Source organism: Corylus avellana, chromosome ca3 (assembly GCF_901000735.1).
Source record: "Corylus avellana chromosome ca3, CavTom2PMs-1.0".
Classification (NCBI taxonomy): domain Eukaryota; kingdom Viridiplantae; phylum Streptophyta; class Magnoliopsida; order Fagales; family Betulaceae; genus Corylus; species Corylus avellana.
Window position 1 is genome coordinate 4,036,214 of NC_081543.1, and position 8,208 is coordinate 4,044,421.

An 8,208-nucleotide genomic window follows, 5' to 3' on the forward strand; every position below is an offset into this window, starting at 1 on the left:
AATATTGATTGCAATTAGATCTAAAAGGTGATGATTTTTCAACTTAGTCGGTAAAGGAAAAAGGAACGAACAATTAGAAACTAAGAAGGGGTCCAATTAATAAAGAAAGCGTGACCTTTTGAAAAATTGAAAGAAAAAAATAATAATAAATAAATAAAAGCCCTTAGACTATCCCCTTGACGTAAATTTTGTGTTGTTGGATTTTAGATAATGCTTTTTCAACATGATTAGGTGAAAGAGTATGCTAGAAGAAGATTTAGTGTTTTCTTTGTATTAGTCCTCCCAAATGTAAGGTGACTTTTAAAATTACTAATAAATTAAAATCTAATAATTAATGATCATCTCAAATTTAATGGTGATTTTAAAAGTAATGTGACATTTTGAAGGATACAAAGAAAGCTTGACTTTGTGAAAAATTGAAATAAAATTCTCAAAGAATCTCATTAATTGGGACATGTTTTTCTATAATTGGATTTTAGTTACGATTTTTCAACTGGACTCGGCCGGTAAAAGAAAAGGAAAGAGGAAGGAACAACTGCCGTGATTCTGGTAATGGATTTCCTTCGATTGCTAACTGAAATATTACACATTGAACGCAAGCAACAACACAAGGGAGGGGCTTTTGTTTTTGTCCGCCAAACATGCTCGTAACTTGCATGTTACAAATTAAGGTTAATTGTGTGATTTCTTGTAACCTTTTTTCACATTTAATTTTTATTATTATTATTTTTTTCTAAAAAAAAAAAAGGGTTGTGTTTAACATGGGTTATTTTTTGGTTAGTAATCGTCTAGATAGAGTATCTTTGTGAGTCTCACTGATAAACCATTCTTTTATATTCAGCTCTATTAGTGTCATTTCTACCTTTATCTAATTTCCTTGGTATTGCATAAAAAATAATGGGGCTTGTCCCCCATCGGCCAAGGAGCAGGAGAAGAATGGCTTATAGGCATCATGGGTCCTCTTTTAAATAGGTTATTTTTGTTAATCCCGCTAATAAACCATTCTCTTCTATTCAGCTCTATTGGTGCCATTTCTCCACTTAAAAAAAAAAAAAACCTTACATTCTAGCTTCATGTTGGCTCTAGTCCTAACTTGGGCGAAGGACTTGATTTTCTTGGGTTTGATGGCATGTTTTGTGTTTTTGAAATATGTATTCCTTAATAATCAAAAAATGACATAAATTTTCTTCAACCTAATCTAAATATAAGTGACAAGTGTCATCTCTCACATGTTTTCTTTAATATTTAAATAGTTATTTATTTTCATTCGATTAATCTAGAAACCAAAACATTAATTTTTTAGAAACCCAAAAATATTGAATGACACTTGTCACCTTATTAAAGTAGGTTGAAGAAAATTTGTGTCCATAAAAAAAAAAATCTGGGTATATTACAAAAAACTATAATATTAATGACGTGGCAACTGTTCACTAATTTTTGTCATGTCACCATGCGGTGACGTGGCAATTGTTCACTAATTTTTCACCATGTAGTACGGACTATAACTCACGACTATCCCCTTTTACTTTCAACACGAAAGGTACACTCCCAAATAGGCAAATAATCAAATTGCAATATTGATAACTCGTGGTTTCATTAGGATATTATTTCCAATTGTAAATGGATTATTTATAGACCCATTTTTTTATTTTTTGTTTTGTATTTTAGCACTATTACTTTTGTTTGGATTTGTTGTTGAAAAGCCAATCTCTTTCCGGCTTTCTAATTCCGTGTAGGCTGTAGCCGCCTATTTGCTTAGGGGAAACAATAAATAAAATTCTCCAATATCTTTGACCCAGTAAACGAAAAGGACTAATTAAAGTGAGTTACGTTTCAAACTGCATGCATGGAACAATCAAACAAGAGTGGCTATATATTTTTTATGATATTGGCAAGTCTCTTCCACAAACCACATGCTAGGCAATTAAGATGGGGTTTGTGGTGAAGAGACGCTTCCTCCTTGGTTTTCTTGTTATGTTCCTTGCATGCACCTTGTTCGTCACAGGTAAGATTTTGTATATATATGTTTCTCTCCAAGTTCTGTATATATATATTGTTGACATGTATATATCATATGTATATATAGGCTATATATTCAAGTCCCAGTCAGATTTTGTCCAGAAAATCTGATTAATGAATATATACCGTGCAAGGATTTAACCACACCATCAATATTCATCAAGAATTTCTCTTCTTCTTAATAGATATATCAGTCTAATTAACCGCCATAATTTGATTGAATATTGTGTACGTGGCGAAATATTTTGTGGCACTCTTAGCTTGGTGAAAATTAGGCCATTTCTTGAAGGCTACTCTAAATGAAGTTTACTATTCCTGTTTTAATTACTTCGCAATGACAATGATAAACTTGGCACCCGGGTTCATGTCATGTCTACTTTCAATTGCACTGTATTTATGATCTTTCAACACCAGTTAGTACTATCGTTTCGTTGCTTTTTTATCTTGTCTTAATTTGTCGGTGATAATTACATTTTGATCAGGTGAGAAAATGGCGGAAAAGTTAGTTCATGCAAGAGATACGGAAGAATTGCCTGGAGATCAACCACTTTCACCACCTCCTGGGTTGCAGAAACGCAAAGAACCTGAACCGCCACCGCCACCTCCTAGTGGGCCCAATGGGCCGATCCCTTAATAGGCTTTTTTGTATTTTATGTATTAGACATCTTTTAATGTGGGGAAAATGTCATAAATAACAAATCATGCAAAATAGTATGTACGATCTACTCTAAATGTCAGTTCATGAGCATCGACCATGCATTGATCAATAAATGTGTTAGTAGAAGACTCATGATTCTTCTTTACATTATGAAAGCATATATTCTCCCCGTTGACACGTCTAGTTAACTTGTTCCTCTAATTGATTTTCTTAGCTACAAAATTTACTCAAAGACTATTTGGTGATGAATCCAACTCACTAATCAATAAAATCTTACTAAGCTAGTGATCTTTTAGCTTCACAAACTTGTGTAGCCTTATTGAAATTCAATATTCTAAATTCCTTTGGCTTCTAATTTTGGAATTATTGTGAAAAATATAATAGATTTAGGTAATTTTCAATGAAATCATGATCAAATTTACAACAGACACAAAAAGTTATGTTTTTAATTTTATAACTCAGTTGTAATTAGACTTTAACTCCTTCAAAATACATATGCCTACAACCTAAATGTTATTTGAGAGAGAATAAAAGAGAGAATTGAGAGACTCAAAATTTCGAATTCTAAAATGATTAATCTTATTTTAACTTTCATCCCATGTGTTATTTACAATCAACCAAGAAACACAACTCTCTCTTGGTTATGGAAGTTGCATATTCAAGAGATATAACTCTTGGTATTATATGGACCAACTTCAGTGAGTATATTGAAGTCCAATTACAAGCATATATATAAAATACATGGAATGCCTATTAGGGGATGTGCGGTGAGGCCCCTTTAGGGGGTGGTGGCGATGGTTGAGCAGGTCGTTTCTGAGAAGGTTGTTTCTGATGAACTAGTTTCTCCAAGGCCAAAGGTCGACGTTTCATTTGATTTACAGTAATAGTTTTAGACAATTCTTTTCCGTCTCTTGCATAGACTAACTCGTCCATCTTCTCATCTGGGCGTTGAGTAAAGTTAGCAGGACATGTTTAGACAAGGAAAAAAACAAATAAATTAAAGAAACCATAGGAATATATATATATATAGCACTGGATTTTAAAAGATCATAAGCAAGCACAGTGTAATAGAAAGTGACCAGAAATAAATACATCAAGTTAATTCATCTTTGTTGATTGGGAAGAAACAAAAATTTGTATATTTACTTCAGTGTTATACATGCTAGCTATTTATTGATATGCATGTCGAAACACTATAGATCGAATGAGTTAGAGAAAAGGTGCTACTGATCTTAATTACCAGTGAAAAACAAGCTCCATGCAAGGAATAGGGTGGTAATCAGCACAAGAAAACCAGGGAGGAGGATTCTCTTGCCCTCAAATCTCATGTTGCTTAATTTGTGAAGAGATGCGTGAACTTCATAATATATATATATATATATATGGGCAGCCATGTTTGTTTGTTTCTGTGCAGTTTTCAACGCAGCAATTTCGAGGAGTCTACCTAAGGAGATAGTCGTATATTTTTAGTTATTGAATTTTAGATAATGGATTTTCAACTCGAGGACGATAGAAGAAACAGAAAGCAAGGAGTGTACGTCAAGAAAATTAGACCTTGAGAAAATTTGAAACAAAAATCTCCGACAACTAGTCTATCTCATTAATTGGGATATGTTTTTCTATAGTTGAATTTCGGATTACGATTTTTCAACTCGACTGGATCGCTAAAAGAAAAGGAAAGAGGAAGGAAATGAGGGATGGTCTGAAAATGCGAAGAAACAACTGTGGGGCAACATTGAGATTCAACATCAATCAAGAGTCGTTTTCAACATTTATACCATCCTCGTAATTTACATGCTACTTTCTGTGGACAGAAATTAGTTACAAATTGTAACTAATTCCTAGAAATTAGTCTAATAAGAAAGTGTGATTCTTACATGTTTTTAGAATATATGATATTTTATTAGACCGGTTTGTAGGAATTACTTACAAACTAATTTGTAGGTAATTTTTGTCCATGTGGTTCTTGTTGGCTCTGATCCTTACTTTAGAAATTAATAAGAAATTATATGCTTCTCACATGTTTTTGAAACATATGTTACTTTATTAGACTGGTTTGTAGTAATTAATTTTTTTTTATCTAGTTCTATTGGCTATGGTCCTTAGGGTGCATATGAAATTGCAATTTCGTAAGAATAATCTGCATTTTTAAAAGATATTGTAAAATATAAGGGGTTTGGCATTGTGATTTAAAAAACATTTAATCTAAAATAAGAAAAAAAAATGCAATTTCTATAAGTAGCTTATGGGTGCTAATTTGAAAAGGCACGAATTTAAATCAAAATAACGATTTCACATAACAAAATATTTGATAAAAAAATTATTTTTTTAACATGTTTTACCAAACGTCTTTGCAAGTTTAAAAAGTAGCGATTTCAAAAAAGTAATTTTTAAAATTGCACTTATTGAAACCATAATCTCAAATGAACCCTTACTTTACAAGAAAAGAAGCATTTGAATATTCTAGTTGATGGCATGTTTTGCGGTGGCCATTTTATTTGCAGAGAGCTTTTACCCATACTTCCTTTACCTAGTCTACTTACCATCAAACTGTCACTCAATTGACAATGTCTTCTCCAAACCACTAAAAATTGTCAACACCCTGTCATGACCAAAATACCCTTAAAAAATTGAAGTGTAATTTGTTGTTTTTTTTAAAAAAAAAAAATAGTTTTTGTAAAGAAATTTTTTTTTTTAAAAAAAACAAATTACACTTCAATTTTTTTTTTCCGAATGTATATGGGTATTTTTGTCTTATTGACAAACATTTAGGGTTATTTTTTATTTTGCTACCTTGGGGGGACACTTTCATTATTTATTTATTTTTGTTGTTTGGGAGGAAATTGTTCCAATTGAAAGTTTAGAGAGTACAATTGAATACTTTATATATATATATATATATATATATATATATATATATATATATAATTTAATTACTTCAACATGGCAAGCTCTTCATTGGTACGTGGGATTTCTTGGGACGCAGATGAAGAACGTCTTAGAGATTATTTTAGGAAATATGGGGAAGTGGTGAAGTACTTTTCTAGCCTAGCTTTCACATCACAACAAGTCTCTGCATTACATATTATTGACATAGAATACGAATCACGCATTTTCTTCTTTAATTTTTGAACAAATTCAAGAATCGAATTTGGGGGTAAATAAGAAAGTCATGTATCCACACGAAATTACAATTGTAACCTCATCATCCATATATCTCTAAAAATCATTGTAGGTTAAAAGAAGCACCTTGTTGTGATAAAAAAAAAATTATAAAAAAATTAAAAAAAAATGCAACTTGTAGCACATGCAATGAACCATTTAAAACATGAATTTGCAATAATATATGAGTATGAAAGAGGTGGAAGAAATGATACCAGAATACAAAGAATTACTAAATTTCTCTATCCAAACAGGACTCAAATGCTTAAAGGAGAAGTTATAGACCTATAATCTGTATGGAGGGACACAAAATATGCCATTGGACCCATAGGCTGGTGGAGTTGAATTCGTTGGTTCATAGTTCAACTACGAGAAATTATGTCACAATTAATGCAAAGAAAATTCATGGGTCTTCTGCTAACAACTTTATTAAATCGTTGGTACTAAAATAGCATTTACAGTACTTAAATGGTATTTGCCTATCGATGACATTTTATGCCACACAAAATGCCTATAAGGCGATTTCCCCTAGGGCCCTTTAGTGGATGGTCGCGGTGGTTGAGCGGGTCGTTTCCAAACTAGTTTTTCCAAGGCCAAAGGTCGACGTTTCATTTGGTTTATAGTAACAGCTCCAGACAATTCTTTTTCATCTGGGCCCTAGGGGGTGGCTCCGGCCACCCCCAAAGACCCCAATCCACCCCTTGGGGCCCTAGGGGTGGCTCTGGCCACCCCCAACAGGCCCTTGGGGTCCAAGGCTGAGCTGGGGTGCATAGGGGGTGGCCGAACCACCCCATATTTTTTAATAATTATTTTTACTTTTTAATATTTGATTTTATATTTATTTTTTAAAAAATAATAATATTCTATTATTTTATATTGGGTGGGACACGTGGCGGATTTCTATCTGTGGATGAGAATTGATGGTCAGGATTTGAAAAAAAATCCTTGGGCAATTTTATCACTATTGCCGGGGATCTCAATCCGGCGAGCCGAAAAGTAGTTGATCTCCAGGCAACTCTTCCACATCTCTTACATGAACTAACTTCTCTATTTTCTCACCTGAACAAAACGTAATTATCACTGACAGATTAAGGTAAGATGAAAAAAAATACTGAAAGCGCTTTTAAGGGTTTAAAAAGTCTAAAAATAGCTAAAACGCACTTTTGACAAAAGCTTAAAAATGAAGCTTTTGCAAAAAAAAAAAAACGTTTTTTGACTTAAAAGCTTTATTTCTCAAACACAATCTCAAATATGCTCAAAATCTGATTGGGACTTCAATAGCCTATATATACATATGATATATGAGAATATCTTCTATTCGGTCGTTGCATAAATGAAGGATTTTAAAAGCTCTATTTCTTAAACACAATCGCAAATATGCTCAAAATCTGACTGGGACTTCAATAGCCTATATATACATATGATATATGAGAATAACTTCTATTCGGTCGTTGCATAAAGGAGGGATTTTCTGCCCACCAATGAAAGAAAGACACGTTGACTTGAGCATAAAAATTGCACAAAACTTTCCTACAAGCAAAACACTGGATTATGGACTGAGAGAGAGAAAAGAGCCGAAGGAGAACGTTGTGAAAATTAAGAAAATTAGACTTTGTTAAAAATTGAAATAAAATTCTCAGAGAATCTCATTAATTGGGACATGCTTTTCCATAGTTGGATTTTAGATTACGAATTTTCAACTGGAGTCGGCCGGTAAAAGAAAAGGAAAGAGGAAGGAAAGAACTAATTAAGGATGGTCTGAAAATAAGAAGAAACAACTGCCGTGATTCTCAAGGTAATGGATTTCCTTCAATTGCTAACTGAAATATTACACATTGAACGCAAGCAGCAACACAAGGGAGGGGCTTTTGTTTTTGTCCGCCAAACATGCATGGATATGACTCGTAACTTACATGTTACAAATTAAGGTTGTGTGATTTCTTGTAACCTTTTTTTCCATTTATTTATTTATTTATTTATTTTAAATTGTGTTTAACATGGGTTCTTTTTTGGTAAGTAATTGTCTAGATAGAGTATCTTTGTCAGTCTCATTGATAAACCATTCTTTTATATTCAGCTCTATTAGTGTCATTTCTTCTTTTAATTTATCTAATTTCCTTGGTATTGTGTAAAAATAATGGGGTTTGTCTCCCATCGGCCAACGTGCAGGAGATGCATGGTGTATAAGCATCATGGGTCATCTTTTAGTCTAAATAGGTTATTTTTGTGAATCCCGCTTATAAACCATTCTCTCATATTCAGCTCTGTTGGCCAGTGTCATTTCTCTCCTAAGAAAAAAATAATAATAATAAAAAAAAACTTTACATTCTAGCTTCGTGTTGGCTCTAGTCCTAACCTGGGCGAAGGAC